Source organism: Protopterus annectens, chromosome 1.part1 (genome assembly GCF_019279795.1).
Source record: "Protopterus annectens isolate FY-2018-M chromosome 1.part1, PAN1.0, whole genome shotgun sequence".
Taxonomy (NCBI): domain Eukaryota; kingdom Metazoa; phylum Chordata; order Ceratodontiformes; family Protopteridae; genus Protopterus; species Protopterus annectens.
This window is the reverse complement of record NC_056726.1, coordinates 527,845,279-527,864,411: the sequence shown is the minus strand read 5'-3', so window position 1 is coordinate 527,864,411 and position 19,133 is coordinate 527,845,279.

The window sequence follows — 19,133 nt, the reverse complement described above, 5'->3', positions numbered from 1 at the left end:
CAGATGGACAAGCATTACAGGAATTATAAGATTCTTGTAGTATGATCATTTTGGTAAACGCAAAAGGCCAGTTTCCCAAAGTCCATTTAGTCGTTGTGCATCTATGGGAAGAAAAGACCAGTAATGCAAGTGGAGGTATAAACACAGTTTGGGAAAGTTCAGTACCAATTAGCCATGGTTGCCTCCTGTACTCATGAGATAGTAATTAGGAAATACTTACATATTTCAAAACCCTTTGGAAATAGTGAGACAGAAATAAGAGCAGGGAATCTAGCATAGTTCCTGAAGCAGACTCAGAAACTACCAAAGTGCACTGACCAACAGGTTAGCAACATACCATCTTGCCTAGACAATATTAAAGCAGTGGATGTGAGAGGCCCAAGGTAACCACAGAGGGTCCATGGAAGACCAGTGTATGAATAAACAAGTCTAAAGAAGGGAATCTGTGCCCTTGAGTTACAGAGGTGTCCAGCAGAGGTGGGGTTCTAAATGTCTAATTCCTAAGATCCCAAATTTGAAGTTGAAACTACAGGTTAAGATAAAGAAGAAGGGTAGTGAATAACGCCAAAGGGATAGTGGAGCTTTGTGTCATAAGGAAAGTCCCCTAGAACATTTGAATTAGCTGTCTTTCCCTTGGGAGGAGCAGAATATAGGGGTTCATATATCTGCCCAATTCAGAGAGGAAAGAAGGCCTTGATGAGATATTTAGTCACACAATAAAAAATATGTCTAAAGCAGTGCGGGGAAGGTGTCCTGCTGGACCCCTCCCCACCATTGTATTATGAAAATCGGGGGTCTACTTTACATGGTCGACATTTCAGAAAGTCAACTTTCATATGGCTGAGACCATATGATCAACTTTCAGAATGCCAACCATGTAATATAAACATAAAAACACAACAAACACTTATCCTAAACTGTTAGCAGGGGGGGCTATGCCCCCCTGCACCCTCCGTAACTTTAATATACCAACTACGAGATTGCACTACAGTGCGGAAGTGGGAAATTTTCCCATTCCGCACTGTGCAGAGATAGCAGGTCCTCATGGCCTGCTTTTCAAAAGTCGATCATATGGTCTCGGCCATATGAAAGTCGACTTTATGAAAAGTCGACCATGTGAAGGGGACCCGAAAATCAGCCATAGTCATGTATTGGGGGTCATTTAGGCTTGAATAAAACCAAAGCAAGAGTCCTATTCAAGATCTGCTTGCTAGATGCCATGAAGGAAATCAAAAACTTTTCTGCAGCGTTTCCCAAGGTCAATGGACAGATGGACAGGCCTTAACCCAGACTTTATGGATTCTTTGATTCCATTTTCTATAATAAAAGTTTCATTTCAGTGGATTATGATGGACATTGTTGGACTAAATTAATTAAGTGCAGCAGTGGAAACCAATATATACTGGTGGTGCTGGGCTGTAATACCCAGTTCTGTGAAATTATTCCCCTTAGCATTTTTTCTGAAATTTGATATATTTTTTGCTTAAAAATATTTTTATTCATTTTATAACAATTTGATATTTTTTTAATAACTTCATTGAATTAGCACTTAAGGCATAGGTAAACATTTATGTAAAAGGAAACAAACCATGTTATCATGTTCACAGTTTCAAAGATAATGCATCATATACATGTATTTATACAATTATCATCACTCCAACATTACATCTTCTTCTACTTCTTCTTCTTTTGGCTGCTCCTGTTAGGGGTCGCCACAGCAGATCAACTGTTTCCAATCCAACATTACATAAATTCATCAATTCCTGCCTTCCTTTAAGCCTCACTCTTCAAAACATTATCCTGCATGCATTATTCCCACAGTTTCTGTTTTCACTATGTAGTTTGCTCCTACCCTTTTCTAAAAATCCCACTTTCAGTTCTTTTATCTCTGTTACACTATTCATTACTTCAGGTACAGTTGGTTTAGATTTTACTTTCCATTTTCTAGTAATTGTTTCTTTTGGCAGCCATCAGAATTAAACTTAACAAGGCCTTACCATTATGTCTAGAAATTTCAGATCCTGTATCATAATTTGGCAGCAATTGTTAAAGAACTAGTATTATTGTTTTCTTGGGTAGGGATATAAAATGATTTCTTAACAGATCAAGGTGCATCCTTTGTGTCCAAAATCATGAGGCACCTGTCAGAGCTTTCAGGTAAAACAACTATAAACCTCAATGTGTCACCTCCAAATGAATAGGTTGGTAGAGTGGTTTAATTGAACTTTGTAATCTAGTTTAATTAAATTATTCAGAAGGATGGGAAGGAACAGGATAAACTGTTACCCTATTTAACATTCCCAGTTTAAAAGTACCTCTATGGGTTCAGTCCCTTTGAGCTGTTATATGGCAAATGGCCCAAAGGACTTTTGGCTGTAATGAAAGAAACATGGGAGGAAGAGAAGACATGTTTTAATAAGGTCATAGGGTATTACTTGGATCTGAAGGAAAGACTGAGAATAGTGATGCTCATTGTATGGGAGCACTAGGAGAGGACAAGTGAGTCATCATTCACTTTATTAACATTCTAAAGCCCTGAAAGGAGATTCAATTATATGTGGCAAGTATGGTACGCAAGTAGGGATCACTAGCATGAGAAGTTAATGCTTTGCATTCCTCAAGCAGTAGTGGATGAAACTTTCTGAAAGTCCAAGAAGCAGCGGGTTCAGCAATTCCTTCTGTGGAACAAAGACATTTTTCATAGTTCCTGGCAAAGACAACTCTCATTAAACTTCAAATAAAGACAATTCCAGGGAAACAGTTAACCTAAGAACCTATCATGCACCACAAGCTCTTAACAAGCAGTCAGAGAAAAGTTAAAGAAAATGCTGAAGCTAGAGGTTATTGAAGAGTACACTAGAAGCTGCAAAAGACACATTGCATTAGTTCCAAAACTGAACAGTATGGTCCAGTTTTACAGTGATGTCAGAAAGCTCAAAAACATTTCCAAGTTTGACAAGTAACCTAAGCTTATGATCAGTGAGCAGACAGAGCAGTTATGGAAGTCTAGATTCCTAACTCTTCTGGATTTCACAAAGAATTATTGGCAGATTCTCTTAACTGATAAGAAGAAGGAGAAGACTGCATTTAGACTGCCTATGGATTGCTCCTATATAGCATTTTCCTTTTCAATCTCTACTGGGCTCTGGCCATATTCTGGGGGTTGATGGACTGGGTGCTCAAGCTTCACCAAACCTGTGCTGCAGCCCACCTGGATGATTCTGTTATCTATTCAAAAGACTGTGACTCTCACTATCATCTTACGATGCAAGCAATATCAAATTCAGATAGGGCACAATGTTGATAGTCCAAAATGTTAGGTAGGAAGAATTAAAATAAAATGTCTTGGGCGTGTAATAGGAAGAGGACTAATCAAGCTATAAAGAGAGAAATTTGAATCTGTAAGGGAATGGTCTGTCCCTCAGACAAAGAAACAGGTAAGGGCCTTTTTTGGATAATAATAAAAAGGTCTTCCCTCAGTGTGCCTCTATTACATGCGTCATTACCAACCTGACTAAGGGGAAACTTCCTGACAAAGTCAGGTGGATGTCAAAAACTGAGGAAATGTTTCAAAGATTTAAGCAAAGCTTTTCTGCAGAACCAGTTGTGAAGAGTGGGTAAAGATAGATGAAGGCTGCCAGCCTAGCCAGATAGAATTTTGCAGATAATTCTGTCATTTGTAAACATGAATGTAAACTACAGGCTTGTTGTCTTAAAAGTAAAGAAATAGTGTTACATGTGGAACTGGGAGAAAATGTGACAACAGTGCACTTTACTGACCAAAGTAAAGCATGTGGTGACCCTTTGATGTAGACAGTGCCGAAAGGTCTAGATGAAGAAATTATTTCTATTGTTTTAACCAAGAGTTAAATTGCTAGATTTAAATATGCAAATGTATTTTTATTGCTCTGCTTTCTGACCAGCTGCAAGATAACAAAAGGAGATGTTAAGAATGTAAATGCAGTTTCTGTTAGCCTGGGAACCCAGGAAAGTGTGAAAATGATGTAATGTGTAGCCTGGGAACCCTAGGAAAGTGTGAAGAATGATGTAATGTGAATCAGACCTGCAATTCCAATTTAAACAGAGAGAACCAGAGAGGAATAAACATTTTGTCTTGACCATCCAACTCATCAGCGCTCTGCCTGTTTTCTTATGTAAGTTATCTTAGACTTGTGTTTTCTTTTGGAAATAGCTAGGAACTAGAAAGATTAGACTAAGTGTTTTTCTGGGGTCTATATTACAACAGCGAAGAGACATTCAATCGAACGCCTCTTTGCAGATACATATAGAGCAAACGCACTAAAGCGCAAACACTCAGAACAGCAATTTAATTCCCTGGGAACAAAATTGCTTGGCCTTCCCCATGTATTTGCCCCTTTCCCCACTGTAGTGTGATGTCTGAGTTGGTATATTTAGTTAGGGGGTGTGTGGGGACACAGCCTCCCATGTTGGGGGTGGGGGGGGTGGAGCCCCCCACATTGTAATGTTTGAAAGTGTGTGTGTTTGTGTGTTAGTATTACCGATTTCTTTCCCAGGGAAAGAAATTGGTGTTTTGAGCATTCGCGCTTTAGTACATTCGCTCTATATGTGTCGGCGAAGAGGCATTCGATTAAACGCCTCTTCACTGTTGTAATATAGACCAGTTTTCTATGATGTGAGAACTGTACTACTGAATTATTTTAAGTATTTCTCTGTGATCTCTGAACTCTTGACTAGCACTGTGTAGTAACAAGTATTGTCTTGTGTTGTTATTATTTATTATTAAATATTTTAAAACGTTTCAACTGTGGCTTTTTTGTGTAGAGATAATTTAAGCTCTAGAATACATTGCATATTTATAGTGATTACTGTACCAAGTCACTCTAATAAGCCTTGACTGTTTAGTTATACTACCAATTGGATAATAATATAGCACAGTAATAATTGGACACTCTTTTAAGGGCCTTTGAGTAGCTGATAAATATTAGCTGGGTGATGGCAAGCGGTACTACCATATAGTCTGGGTAATAGGGGCACAGCTGGAGAACCTGTGCCAGCCTTTCCCAGGAGTGTCTGTGTGGTTGTAGAAACTCTTATCTCAAAGTGTGTGTATGTGTCAGCTACTTGGGCAGGGACACGAAGCACTAGTTGGACAGAGAGGGTGCTGGAGGTTTTAGCTTGCCCAGCTAGGATGAGATCTGGACCCTATATCTGTGCCAGTGGGGAGTCTTTTTGGGGACCTGGAGAGCAAGGGAGTGACCAACCCTGTACTGACTGTGATCTCTGTGTGCTCTTAAGGGAAATTGCACTTTACTGTGTATATTTGTTATCCTTTCTTCATATATGAGACTCCCTCTCTGGTGTTAGTGATGAGGATTGAGGCTCCTTGATTGCTGGGCCAGGGCATGGGTGTCACATATTAATTGTTTGGCAGTGGTGGGATATCCACATCACATATTAATTGGTGGCAAATACTAATTGGCTTGTAGTGGTGTGGGTAGATTGAGTTCCTGTAGCTTGTGTACAGTGAGCTTTGAATGTGTTTTGTACTCTAAATCAGCCATACAGTGAATACTCAGAGTTCAGATCATAATTGTTTTATTTCTTTTGTTAACTTAGACAGAGTGAGCAGGCAGCATGTCAGCAGAGGAGTATGGAAAGCTGACAAGGAGCCAGCAGGTGGAGATGTGCCAGACTAGGGGACTGGTGCATGGGAACCTGACTAAGGCAGACAGGATTGCAGCCTTGGTTACAGCTGCATCAGAAAACAGCAACCAGGAGGACAATCGGATTGGCAGTGGAGATACAATACCCTCATAGAATGGACAGCTCAACCTTTCTACAGAGGACATAAAAATCTATTGGGAGCTAAAGAGACTTGAGTTGGAGGGCCAGGCATTTGGTGATAGAAGCCGAGGAAAAGGAGAGGCAGAGGAAGCATGAGAGAGAAATGCTGACTCTTTGCCAAAGTCATGGAGGTAATGGGGAAGGGAGTAACTGGACCCCAGAAGCACAACAGGTCAGTAAATTTCTTCTGCAGTTTAAAGAGGGGGATAATTTTGATAGTTTCAGTCATATGTTTGAGAGGGTATGCAAACAGTTTAGTGTTGACCAAAGGCTCTGGGTACGGTTCCTGACCCCCTTACCCCATGATAAAGCTGTAACTGTATTGTCTAAAATGTCTGACATTACATGTTTTGATTATACTGCTGTAAACAAATTGTCTATTAGAGTTTTTTAAGCTCATACCTGAAATGTATAGGAAAAAGTTTCATGAGCATAGACGCAAGGCAGATTAAAGTGTGTGTGAATATGTTGCTGAACTGAGCACTTATTTCCATAGGTGGGTGAGCGGATGTCAGGTCACCACTTTTGAAGGGCTGGCAGACCTTTTGGTGAGGGAACAAGCCCTTAGCACTTTGCCTCTGGACATGAGGATCTGGTTAGCTGATAGAAAATATGCTACTTCAGATGAGTTGGGGAAGAAGGGAGACCTATACCTGGCAAGGAGGGCAGCCCTGCACAGGAAGGGAATCCCAAGTACTGTTCATGGGTCTAACGGAACCCATGGTGGGCAGCACAGACTGCCCCAACATAATCTGCCAGTAGCAGGGGAATCCACTAGTCCAGGTACACATCCAGGAGCTAGGTTTAAATGTTTTGAATGCAACCAATGGGGCCATGTGGTGTACAGGTGTCCACAGAGGCAAGGTGTGGAACAAAAGGTGAAGAAGCCAGTAAGTGGGAAAGACAAAATGCCAATAGTAGGTTGTCTTGAGACAACAGGGGTACCGAACTACCATCCTGCAGATGTCCTGATAGGGAAGGATTTGGATGAGGCAGTACCATGTACTTATGCAGTTACATGCAGTTAGGCTAGGAGGCAAGCATGTAAGTCTGGTAGCTTGTGGGAGACCCAGACAGACTGCATACTTGCAGCCAGGACTGTTGAGGTGGTTACTTCAGGGAGGGAGCTACCCTTTAGCAGTGAGACTGAGTGTGGGCCACAGCTGCTTGTGGGCACTGATGGTCCCTTGGACAGAGTAACTGCAAAGGTAGAGATGAGTAGTAGTACCCAGGCTGACAGTGTGGCACTACTGTCAGAGGATGCCAGACTTCCTGTGGAATGGGAGCTGGGAAGGGTTACAAGGAGAGAGCTGAGATAGGCTAGGCTCTTATACCCTACATTGCAAGGCCTGAGGCAGGTAGCTATGGAGGCACCTGATTCTCAAGAAAAGGGGGAATCTGTGTACCGGGACAAAGGGTTACTATACAGAGAGTGGACCCCTGAGGGAGGGATAGAAGGTGAGACAGTATAGCAGTTGGTAGTGCATAGAGCCTACCATCTGGCACTTCTAGCCATAGCCCATGATACTCACTTTGCAGGACATATGGGCATAAAACGTATGAAGAGGCATATTATGCAGAACTTCTATTGGCCTGGAATTTCTAGAGATGTAACAGGGTACTGCAGGACCTGTGAGCAGTGCCAAAAGGTAGGCAAGGCAGGAGACAAGCAGAGAGCTCCTTTGATGCCTTTGCCTGTGATTGAGGAGCCATTTCAGAGGGTAGCTATGGATATTGTGGGACCTCTGAGTACCCCAAGTTCCACAGGGAAAAAGTATATCCTAGTGGTAGTGGATTATGCTAAACGATACCCTGAGGCAGTGGCTTTGTCCTCCATTGAGGTAGAGAAGGTGGCAAATGCTTTGTTAGAGATTTTTAGCAGGGTAGGTTTCCGAAAAGAAATACTGACTGACAGACAGAGGTGCCAATTTCATGTCAGACCTGCTGGTTTGTCTGTGGAAGTCCTGTGGGGTGAAGCACATGAAGACCACCCCCTACTATCCCCAGACTAATGGTCTTGTTGAGAGGTTAAACTCTACAATGAAGTCCATGCTATGGGTATTTGCAGATCAGTTTAAGAGGGTGTGGGACAAATATTTGCCTCATCTGTTGTTTGCTTACAGAGAGGTTCTCCAGGAATCCACAGGTTTTTCACCTTTTGAGTTGCTGTATGGGCATAGGGTGAAGGGACCTCTAGATTTAATTCAAGATGAGTGGGAAGGTGAGTGCAAGTCTCACAAGGAGTCTGTTGTGGCATATGTCCTAAACCTCAGGACAAGGCTCAAGGAACTCATGGGCTTGGCCCAGGAGAACCTGGTAGAAACCCGACAACAGAAAAAGGTGTGGTATGACAGGAATGCTCGAACTAGAGAGTATGCTGTGGGGCAGCAGGTAATGGTTATCATTCCTGTCAGACAGCAAGCTGCAAGCAACTTGGCAGGGACCCGACAAGGTGGTAAGAAAGGTAAGTGATGTTAACTACATGGTGGAACTGCTAGGCAGAAGGCCAGGGCACAAACGGTACCATTTTAACATGATGAAACCTTACCATGATAGGGAGGCCCTTGTGCTGAGTATTTGCAGTGGATTGCAGGAGGAGTCTGAGGGAGATCTGGAGACTGATCTCCTCAGTGAGGCTCTGGCTGACACCTCAGTGGAAGAGGTAGCAATGTCCAAGCAGCTGTCTCCTACCCAGGTTTGGAAAATCTGAGCAGTGTTGCAGGAATTTGGGGACATGTTCACTGGGAAACCAGGGTGCACCCACCTGGGGCAGCACCAGGTAGATACAGGACCCCAAAGGCCTATTCGGCAGGCCCCTTATAGAGTGCCTGATAGAGTCAAACAGACTGTGAGGGAGGAGGTACAGGAGATGTTGGAACTAGGGGTGATTCAAGAGTCCAACAGTCCCTGGGTCTCTCCAGTGGTGCTGATGCCAAAGAAAGATGTCAGCACCAGGTTCTGTGTAGACTACAGGAAATTAAATCTTCACACAGAGTCAGATACTTACCCCATGCCTAGGACAGATGAGGCCGTAGAGCAGCTGGGTGGGGCTAAATATCTTACATTCATTGATCATACCAAGGGTTACTGACAGGTGCCCTTGACTCCCATTGCTAGAGAGAAGTCAGCCTTTGTGACTCCTTTTGGCTTGTATGAGTTCACAAAGATGCCCTTTGGGATGAAGAATGCCCCAACGACTTTCCAGAGGCTGGTTGATCAGATCCTAATATGAGCAGGAGGGTTTTCCCTTGCTTACCTAGATGATATTGCCATCTACAGCCATTCCTGGCCAGAGCACCTTCAGCATGTCAGTGAGATGCTGGGCAGACTACAGAGGGCAGGGTTGACCATTAAGCCGAGCAAATGTCAAGTGGGTATAGCAGAGGTCTCCTACCTTGGACATAGAGTGGGGAGTGGTAAGATAAAGCCAGAACCTGCCAAAGTGGAAGCCATTCAGGCATGGCCTGCACCTGTTACTAAAAAGCAGGTGAAGGCATTTTTAGGGACAGCAGGGTACTACAGAAAGTTTGTCCCCAGTTATAGTACCATAGCTGCTCCCCTCACAGACCTGACAAGGAAGAACAGGCCAGATAAGGTAGTGTGGACCCAGCATGTGAGCAGGCATTTCAGAAGCTTATAGAAGCTTTGGGAGGACTTCCTGTGTTAGCCAGTCCAGATTACAACAAAGAATTTGCTGTGCAGGTGGATGCTTTGAACCATGGGGTAGGAGCTGTACTTAGCCAGATTTCTTCAGAGGGAGAAGAGGACCCAGTGGTTTATCTCAGTCATAGGTTCCAACCCAGGGAGGAATGTTATGCAGTGGTAGAAAAGGAATGTCTAGCCATAGTGTGGGCACTGCAGAAACTTCAGCCTTATCTGTATGAAAGGAAATTCACTGTTATGAGAGATCACAACCCCCCTAGCATGGTTAAACAGAGTCAGCCAGCAAAATGCCAAGTTGCTAAGATGGAGCCTAGGGTTGCAAGCATATATGTCAGTGCAGCACCGCAGTGAGAGTAGCAATGCCAATGCAGATGAGCTCTCAAGACAGGGAATGGGGTAGGTATACTCAGATAGACCTGATCCACTCAAGCAGCGTTTCTCAAGGGTCACTTGAAAAACTAGCTTGAGTTCTCCAGGAGGAGAGATATGTGAAGAGTGGGTAAAGATAGATGAAGGCTGCCAGCCTAGCCAGATAGAATTTTGCAGATAAGTCTGTCATTTGTAAATATGAATGTAAACTATAGGCTTGTTGTCTTAAATGTAAAGAAATAGTGTTACATGTGGAACTGGGGGAAAATGTGACAACAGTGCACTCTACTGACCAAAGTAAAGCATGTAGTGACCCTCTGATGTAGACAGTGGTGCTGAAGGGTCTAGATGAAGAAATTATTTCTATTGTTTTAACCAAGAGTTAAATTGCTAGATTTAAACATGCAAATGTATTTTTATTGCTCTGCTTCCTGACCAGCTGCAAGATAACAAAAGGAGATGTTAAGAATGTAAATGCAGTTTCTGTTAGCCTGGGAACCCAGGGAAGTGTGAAGAATTATGTAATGTGTAGCCTGGGAACCCCAGGAAAGTGTGAAGAATGATGTAATGTGAATCAGAACTGCAATTCCAATTTAAACAGAGCGAACCAGAGAGGAATAAGCATCCAACTCATCAGCACTCTGCCTGTTTTCTTATGTAAGTTATCTCAGACTTGTGTTTTCTTTTAGAAATAGCTAGGAACTAGAAAGATTAGACTAAGTGTTTTTCTGTGATGTCAGAACTGTACTACTGAATTATTTTAAGAATTTCTCTGTGATCTTTGAACTCTTGACTAGCACTGTGTAGTAAGAAGTGTTATCTTGTGTTGTTATTATTTATTATTAAATATTTTAAAACCTTTCAACTGTGGCTGTTTTGTTTAGAGATAATTTAAGCTCTATAGTACATTGTATATTTATAGTAATTACTGTACCAAGTCACTCTAATAAGCCTTGACTGTTTAGTTATACTACCAATTGGATAATAATATTGCACAGTAATAACTGAACACCCTTTTAAGGGCCTTTGAGTAGCTGATACATATTAGCTGGGTGGTGGCAGGCGGTACTACTGTATAGTCTGGGTTATAGGAGCACAGCTGGAGAACCTGTGCCAGCCTTTCCCAGGAGTGTCTGTGTGGTTGTATAAACTCTTATCTCAAAGTGTGTGTATGTGTCAGCTACTAGTGGTGAGGATTGAGACTCCTTGATTGCTGGGCCAGGGCACAGGTGTCACACCAGTCCTGGTGTCTACCATTTTCTTTTCTACTAATGGATGTGTACCTATGTAATTTCTACTGTAATTTAATAAAGATGTTTAGAAAAATTCTCTGTGTACACAATACACAACTTCTTAGAAGGTTGGAATGTAGGCATTGGTGGAGCAAAAGGTGGGGAATGAGCAACATCCTGTTTGTTATCTGTTTAAGAAGTTGAGTAAGATAGAGGCAAAATACAGTGCTATACAAAAGGAATGCTTGGCCATTAAGCAGACTTTGATATCTCTACACTATTATCTGGTAGGCAGAGAGTTCCCTCTGCTTACATAATAGACTCCAATGGTTTCATTAACAAACAGAAGGCAATGTGGAACTCTGCAAGTAGGTGTTAGCATGCCAGCTGTTCCTTTTCTGGAGTCAACATTATCATAGCATTCATTTCCACAAGGTAGATGGACTGTCTTGGGCTTACAGATCCTCCACTGGGCTTGAAGCTAGTGGGTTAAAGCTGTGGGGTCAAGCATTCATAATGTGGTGGTTCAACTAGATGACTGCTCAACAGGTAAGAGAAGTAGGTCAGCATAGGGATTTTATAATGAACCACTGCTAAATTGTACATTTATTGAGTATTAGGCTAAGACAGAATAGCAAGGTAATGGGGACTGATCTTTTTATGCTCAGATACTTTGGTTTCTGGGGAGTAAAGTCAGATGATAACCTGTCCCTTTTTTAAGGCCACACTAATTGTTATACAGTTAAAGTCATTGGTAGAATCCCGAGAAGTCTTGAATACTTTTGTGTGGAATATTGTTACTGAAAAAGAGACTGCAGAAGGCTGCAACAATTGGATGCAAGATGGAAATCAGGTGAGAGGTCTGCAATTACCAGTTAAAGTCCCAGTAATGGAAAACCTGAAGTTAACCTAACTGGCAAGATTCTGGTAAATAGATCTTTAGTTGCTTCCCTGGAGAAGTCCTGGCAATGAAAAACACTGAGTTCAAAGACTATAGTTTGCATATCTTTGAACATTCTGTGGACTTTTTGGACTTTCATTTCTTTGGCTTTTATAATCTGAGTAGAGACTTTTATGTTGCAACAGGCTTACTGCTGGGTGCAATTCCAAATGACTGTTAGCACTGAGTGAGAGATATTGTACAACTGTGCCATGAACTGCCATTAACACAGGTCATGGACTGAAATGATTTATTTTTACTGCAAGCATCCTGTTTTACTTTCTGTTTATATTTAGGCTACATTTTGGTGAAGTCAGCCCTTTTTGCATTATACCAATAAAATTCTTCTGATCTGTGAGAACTTGGATGAGTTCACTGCCTTAAAGTTTCACCACACACGCACACACACACACACACACACACACACACACACACACACACACACACACACACACACACGTGTATATTTACTACTGAACTCCAGTCCATAAGCAAGGACATTATTAACCACATTCCATTCATTGACCAGGCTATAGATATTTTCAGTAAAACCCTATTATCTATCCTAGCCAAATATCCTATTAACAGAACTGTTCGAATAAAAGAGAAATCCCTTCCATGGCTATATAAATATATCAAAAATTTGATGAAACCTTTGTTATTTGTTATCATTTTTGTTATTTGCTCTAGTGAGCAAATGAAAATATTACTAGCATTTCTTTAGCAGATAATTTGGTATTAAAAATTTAACTTTTTGCAGGTGATATTCTTCTCACAATAGGTAATATAGAAAAATCATTAAAGCATATAGTTGCTTCCATGAAACATTTTGAGGCAATTTCAAGTTTAAGATTTAATTATCATAAAACTAATTATCTTTTAATTAATAAAAAGTTAACTATCTCATCTAAAATATAGCAATTTTAATTGGAAAAATACTCAAATTAAATACCTAGGTATCATTATAACCTCACAGATCTGGTCTCAGTTAATTTTAAACACGTTATAGATAAAATTACATAATTAACTATTAATTGGAATAAAGTTTTCTTTACTATGGAAGATCATCTGACATTAATTAAGATGGTAAACCTTCCAAATATTTTGTTTGTTATTCAGTCATTAATTTTGACTCTATCTAAAATCTTTTTTAAGAAGATAAATACTATTATTCTCAAATTTATTTGGTATCCAAATAAACAAAGAATGTATTTTAATCGGCATAGGAAAATTTGGAAAGATGGAGGCTTAGGTTTTCCAAATATTGAATAACATACAACTTCAGCTATAATTAAAGTTGTTGCATTATAGCTTATTTTAACATATGAATCAAAAAGGAAGTTAATTCATCAAAAATTCTATTTAACAATAATAAATATGTTACTATACATTGCACACAAATTGTTTTTAACAGTTTTGATTGTTTTTAAAGGATTATTGTATTAACGGGAATACTACTCTACATTTAGTCCCTTTTATTAGTTTCATTATTTCTTCTTTTAAGAAGTTTATTGATTCTAATCATAGTACTAAAAGCTTAATTCTTTTTAATATTTCTCATTGCTTATACACAATGAATGTTTAGAAATGTATAATTTTAATAAAATGTTAGAACTGAAAGAAAACAATAATATAATTTATTGGCATCAATTCCTTAATGGGGTAAGGTCCACTCTGCAGTGAATCTTCTCTCTAGGTATAGTCCAGAACTAAACAATTGGTTAATCTTGCAGATTTCTAGACAATATGTAAATACAAAAAATCATATGACATATGATTTAAAGTTGGAATCTTTTCCAAATATTTTAGATTAAAAAAAAAAAATGTTACTAACTTTGGTTTTCCAAATATTGAATAATATACAACTTCAGCTATCATTAAAGTTGTTGCATTATAGCTTATTTTAACATATGAATCAAAAAGGAAGTTATTTCATCAAAAATTCTATTTAACAATAATAAATATGTTACTATACATTGCACACAAATTGTTTTTAATAGTTTTGATTGTTTTAAAGGATTATTGTATTAATGGGAATACTACTCTACATTTAGTCCCTTTTATTAGTTTCATTATTTCTTCTTTTAAGAAGTTTATTGATTCTAATCATAGTACTAAAAGCTTCATTCTTTTCAATATTTCTCATTGCTTATACACAATGAATGTTTAGAAATGTATAATTTTAATAAAATGTTAGAACTGAAAGGAAACAATAATATAATTTATTGGCATCAATTCCTTAATGGGGTAAGGTCCACTCTGCAGTGAATCTTCTCTCTAGGTATAGTCTAGAACTAAACAATTGGTTAATCTTGCAGATTTCTAGACAACATGTAAATACAAAAAATAATATGACATATGATTTAAAGTTGGAATCTTTTCCAAATATTTTAGATTTTTTTTTTTAAAAATGTTACTAACAATTTAATAAACAGTACATCTTATTTATCAATGCTTTATAGAATTCTTAGATCCTATTCTTCATTTTCTGATAACATATTTTGGAAATCTACAAAAATTAATAATGAAACTTTTTTCAGATGAAAATAAGAAGATAGTATTAAAACCAGCAGATAAAACTATACCTTTGTTGTACTGGAAAATTTTCACTTGGAAATTTTTGCATACAGCTTTTATCACACAAAATAAAATTACATTAATGTACAAAACTGTTAAGATTAAATGCTGGAGATGTGACTTGGACATAGAAGGTGATTGGGTACATATAGTGTATGAATGTAGGGTGATATCTCCTTTTTGGAAAGATATTAATAGCTTCAAACATTGTGGTTGGATAGATGTACTATATCTAAATCATTGATTTTATTTAATGCGCCAATTCCTGCAATTGTACTTGCGACTCAAGTGCCTCTTCTTTGGTCTACTCTATAACTAAGAGTTGGAAAAATAAAATTACTACCTCATGTGATGAATTTATTAGTTTAATAAAAACTGTATGTAGAAATTATTTATTAACTTTAAAGATGAGAACATCAAATATTACACATTAGTGATTCACTTGAAAATATTGATTGTCTTAAACTGTATATACATACATATATAGTATTCAAGTTATGGACTTACGTTTTTTGCTTTCTGTTGTTAAACTTTTAATAACATTTCTTAGAAAATTGATGAAACAGCATGATTGTGTACAGAGACAGTATAAGCTTAGAGAACCCTTATTTATCCTTAACAACAATAAAGAATTAATGAACACTTGCCAGCAAAACTATGATAAAAGACTCTAAAGCATTGCATTACACTTTCTGGAAAGCTGTCAAAAACTAGTGTGAAACAAACACAGATGAAAATGATCGACTAAACCAAGAAAATTACCTGATCACTGCTAATACCTTTACAAACCATTTCAAATCAGTCATTGACAGATTCAGAATTGCAAATAACCAAAATCAAACAAAACTCACCAACCACCCCACCTCATCTTCTCCACCTTTCAGATTTTAGTCCATTGCTACCACAAAAGTTAAAAAGAATATATCTCAAGAAAATGAAACTACATGTAACTACCTCTACAAATAAATTACTACTCCCATTCATAATACACACAGTAAAACTGCCTATTGATAACTATCATTATAAAGGGGAGGCTTAAAAAGGTCACCTTCCCTGTATTTTGTAAGAATTCAACATTATATCATTATTTAAAGGCGGTGACAAAATCAAAGCCAATAACTACAGACCCATCACTATCCTTAGTCCCTATGTATGATATCTGAAAAGGTTGTTCATACCCAAGATGGTGCACTGCCTTATAGAACACAACATATTATGTGCCTCACAACATGGTGTCTGACCAAGGTGTAACACTCAAACTGCCCTGGCTGAATTTACTGAGTGTACAGCATCTTAATGTGACAAAGACAATCTTGTAGCCACACTATTCTAATATTTACCTAAAGTTTTTGACATGGTCAATCATAATACTCTCCTCCATAGTTCATAGAAGTTCTCTATTATTTATAATATTTTCCAGTGATATGCACCTGCATACTAATGGCCACAAAATAATCCAATATGATGACACCTCTACAGTTATTGTCAGCACTCTGAATCTACCAGAACTTACCTTACTTATTCAAAAAAATAGTTAATATACTATTGACTTGGCTACCACAACCTATGAAAAGAAAACCAAAATTAAGATTTTTACCCTCAAAGACAATGCAACTGCCCACAATCTCATCTGCATAAACAATTCCCTTATTGAAATAGTTGATAGCTGCAAATACTCAGGAGTAACCACTGATAACAGACTCACTTTCTCCGAGCACATTAACTACATAGTTTGTTACTACTGTGAGTTATAAAATCTAGATGCCCTTTATCTCATTAAACACCAACTATAACCACTGTCAAGAAAGTCTCTAACAGGTACATTACTTCTGCCAAAACTATTTTATAGAATGTCAGCCACAGGCAGCCTTAACAAAACCATTACCCACAAACTAGAATCAGTGAATCACAAAATAGATAAATTCAGGCATCTATATTATAAGAACGAATGCTTAAAATGTTGAACACATCTTTGTCTCTATGTTTTAAGCGAACGCTCTTATAAGTGAAAGCTGACAAAGTTGAAACCGACATACTCAAAATAATTTAGCTGTCCAACACCAATCCCCCACTGCTGCATTGAACACGAACTGCAAACACAGTAAATTTCACTTGTAATGAACACCCTAAATATATGCTACAATCCTTCCAGTTTGTAAAGAAAATGAAGTAACCATACCAGTTACCAACAATAAATCTCCAAAATTACACTTGACCAAAACGGCACTTTCCCGAAACACAAACTAGTTAACACACATAGACTAATTTATTTCTAATTTTTGCAGGGGGGCTGCACCCTCTGCACCCCACATGTGGGGGGCTGCTCCCCCATACCCCCTGCTAATTATATATACCAACTCCGAGACTGAACTAGAATTAAGGTAAACATGCATAATTCATAATGTACACATCTTTACGTCACTGCTACATTTATGTGTGTTGGCCAACTATGACATTTTGAACTTAACGTTTTAGATCTTTAGAGCTTTTGTATTATAAGAGCGTTTACTTAAAATGTGTCGACAAACTGGTGCTCGACATTTTAAGCGTTTGTTCTTATAATATATACCCTAAATTCAGTGCCCAATACTTTCAGAACATTCATACATGACATATACTAAATAAGCTAAGCTGGATGTCTTTCTCCAGCATATTATACTACATCTGTCTCACATTTGCCCATAAGATTCTGCACAACTGTAAATATCCATCACTTGCTGCTCTCCTCAGCTAATATAAGACAGACTGTTCAGGATCATCTAAAATCTACTGGTCATTAGGAAAACACACTCGAAAATTGGCAAAGTACAGGATACCTCTTTTGCTCTACCACAGGAGTTTCATAACATAAATAAATATCCCAACAAATATTAGAAATAACTCTAACTTCCTTTCATTTAAATATGGACTGAAATAATTATTAAGCAAAGCAAGGATCTGTTCCTGCTCTATGCCCACTCACTCTGCCTTTGTTACCTTTTACAACAACCTTTGTGCCTCTGACTACCTCCTCAACAACCTCTGCCCCTGAGTTACACTTTCTCTGCATTCTTGCCCTCCTACTTCTGTCTGTATTTATACTTACATGTTGACTGCACCTCTGTTACTCACTGCATCCCTCCTCTCTTCCCATGTCTGCTGCTCTTGGCGCACACACTGATTTCCTTCTTCACCCTCTTGTCTGCTCCTTGTCTTTTCCCTTGTGTAGTGCTGTCTATCCTCCCTTTTTCTTATTCAGGTAGTTAATCAGGATTGCAGTGGAGTTCCTCCTTTTGTTGCCTTTGTGAATGTCTGGCATGTCTCTTTGAGTGCAATTTTTTGACATGTATATTTTACTTGTATAAGAATTCTGTTGTAAAGTGTTATTAATTACCATGTACCTTGGAGCTTTTCTCCCCGGGTCTCTGCTGAAAATGGGATCATAGGATATATATATATATATATATATATATATATATATATATATATATATATGTGTAGAAAACATCACCGTTAATATCATATCCTCCCTCAAATGTGCAGTTAAGTAATTTTTAAGTAGCTTAACTAATTTCACTTAACTGCCTTAACTTATTCAGCCAGACCACTACACTAGCTTTTCCCCTGACTCCTTCTACATATATTTTATTTATTTTATTTTACATTTGTTGACCGGGCTAGTCCAACTGGATATATGTCCATTTTCAGTAGAGGCCCGGGGAGAAAAGCTCCAAAGACAGATACATTATAACAAAATGTATAAGGTTACAAATACAAAACAGTGTTTGTAAGGTTACAATCAAGTTAACATAGCAGTAGATACAAACATTTTACAGTTTATTACAAGACAAATATTTACAATAATATGGGACAAGATATTCTCATGAGGTAGATTAATCTTAAGGTTTACAATTTCCTGAGAACGGTTACATAAGAGTATTGATAACATGTTGATCAAAATATCCATGTGAGGTAGAACATCACTAAAGCGGGTTTGCTATTCTTCTAAAGTTTGCAGAAAGAGCATTAAATTATAATTAGAGAGGAGTTAGGAGAAACTTAGTCGCTAAGGTAGTAGGTTAGTCAGGGTTAGTGCAAGGGCATAGCCAGTGTGTTCTAAGGTATATTTTGAGTTTTTGTTTGAAGTGGGGTAGGGAAGGAAGTGACATAAGATCACTAGGTAGAAGATTCCAGTATTTCCCAGTTGTGTTAGCGTAAAGAGAGTTTCCTGCCATGTTGTTAGACTTACTAATACTAAGTAGAGGTTTGTTAGCAGAGCGTAAGGTATTAAGATTTTTATACGGAGTAATGAGGTTTGAGAATATAGGAGTGTTGTTGGGCTGGTCGAGGATCTTATGAACAATGGTTAGTTGGTTAAAATAAAGCTGATTTTGCAGTTCAAGCCATCCTAGTTGTTTTACATTCTGGCAGTGATGAGTTCTAAAGTGATTACCAGTAGCAAATCTGGCAATGTTGTTGTAAGATGAAGTGAGTTTAAGAAGATTCTTCTTGGATAGGTTGGTGTAAATTGGTGAGGCATAGAGGAG